We start from the raw sequence: 1,954 nt of genomic DNA, 5'->3' as shown, positions 1-1,954 counted from the left end.
AAAAAAAAAATTAGTCGGGTGTGGTGGCACACGCCTGTAATCCCAGCTACTCAGGAGGCTGAGGCAGGAGAATCACTTGAACCCAGGAGGCAGAGGTTGCCGTGAGCCGAGATCGCACCACTGCACTCCAGCTCTGGACAACAAGAGTGAAATTCCCTCTCAAAAACAAAAAAATTAAAAAATAAAAATAAAAAGCCACAGTAAGCAATAATAGCAAGTAGCAAAGGCTCGTATAACAGATGCCCTATGCCAGACCTAAGGATTACACCTTTTCCTCTATGACCCCTACTTTTTATTGAGGCATAGACAGGGTAAACAACTGTCCAAAGTCTCATATCTATAGTGTGAACAATTCATCATACAGGATACAGACAGAGTATAAATTAATAACAGAACAGTTACTCTGTAACTCAGTTGCTCCCACTTTGTCCCTGGGGCACTAAAAGATGAAGGGGATTTCTGGCTGGGTCTGGTGGCTCACGCCTGTAATCCCAGCACCTTGGGAGGCAGAGGCGGGCAGATTGTCTGAGCTCAGGAGTTTGCGACCAGCCTGGGCAACACGGTGGAATTCTGACTCTACTAAAATACAAAAAATTAGCCGGGCGTGGTGGCATGCATCTGTAGTCCCAGGTACTCAGGAGGCTGAGGCAGGAGAATTGCTTCAACCTGAGAGCCGGAGGTTGCAGTGAGCCAAGATCATGCCATTGCACTCCAGCCTGGGCAACAGAGTGAGACTCCATCTCAAGAAATAAATAAATAAACAAACAAACAAATAAATAAAGGGGATTTCTGAATTGTTTCACAACTGCCACCTATCTCCTGAAGATTGCATTGGCTCTCTCTGGTTGGCCACCCTCAAAGAAGTTGCCTGCATGCCAGGGCCTGGGTGTTGCCAGCCTTACCTTGCACCTGCCCACAATGTCCCTCACAGGTCTCCTCCACAACTGCGGCTGAGGCACAGGAAGAAATCGGATGACTATTTTTTGCCTATTGACCTTCTACCTGCTAATTTTGACTTGACCACAGTAGAGCTTCTAGGGTGAGCTGCAGCCATGATGGGTGATAAGATGACTTCCAGCCTCTGTATGTCCACTTCCATTTCTCATTCCTTTTCCTGGCCCTTGGCCTGGGATGCCAAGGTCAAGGAAGCATCTCTTTGAGGTTATGATGTTTCAGTTCGTGACACCCACTCAGCTGGGAGACTGATCTTCTGCTTCCTCCCTTCCTTCCCCCAGGCAGGCCAGACTGATGGCCACTTGACTGCAGGTCTCCACTGAAATTTTGCAACCTTTCTGAGAACTGCCCCTCACTCCACTTCTGGCCCATCCAGTGGTGTAAGAGGAGTGGGAAAGAAATAACTCATGATGGCATGGGAAGAGCATGAGCTTTGCCACTTATTGGCAATGGGGTCTTGGGCAAGTACCTAACCTCTTTGAATCTCCGTTATTTCATCTATAAATTAGGGTCAATAACTCTGCTTTTCTGTGGCAGGGTTATTGTTGCAAAGTACCTATTCCACTGGAAGTAGTAATAGCTACTATATTCTACCTCATGAGTACTTAACATCTAGTTGGCAGAGGCAAACAATAATAAGTATTCTTGTATCAATGTAAACCATCAGTAGAAGGCATGGGCTTCGAGTGATTTTTCCAGTGGTTCTTGACCATCTCCCTTACCCAATCACTGACCAGATCGAGATCACTTTCTTTTCTTTTCTTTTCTTTTTTTTTTTTTCTGGAGACAGAGTCTCACACTGTCGCCCAGGCTGGAGTGCAATGGCATGATTTCGGTTCACTGCAACTTCTGCCTCCCAGGTTCAAGCGATTCTCCTGCCTCAGCCTCCCGAGTAGCTAGGACTACAGGCACCCACCACCACGCCTGGCTAATATTTTGTATTTTTAGTAGAGTCGGGGTTTCACTCTGTTGGCCACGCTGGTCTCAAACTCCTGACCTC

The 1,954-nt window shown here is 46.9% G+C and overlaps 1 protein-coding gene across 1 annotated transcript in view; it reads right to left on the bottom strand.

The window, feature by feature from the left end:
* The window catches only part of DNAH8 (dynein, axonemal, heavy chain 8), a 349,054-nt gene that overhangs the window by 82,144 nt on the left and 264,956 nt on the right, over positions 1-1,954 (bottom strand). The gene's annotated exons all lie outside the window — the stretch shown is intronic.

Source organism: Mandrillus leucophaeus, unplaced genomic scaffold, assembly GCF_000951045.1.
Source record: "Mandrillus leucophaeus isolate KB7577 unplaced genomic scaffold, Mleu.le_1.0 Scaffold3, whole genome shotgun sequence".
NCBI classification, from domain to species: Eukaryota; Metazoa; Chordata; class Mammalia; order Primates; family Cercopithecidae; genus Mandrillus; species Mandrillus leucophaeus.
Note: the sequence above shows the minus strand (reverse complement) of the source record. Positions and strands in the feature narration are given on the sequence as shown.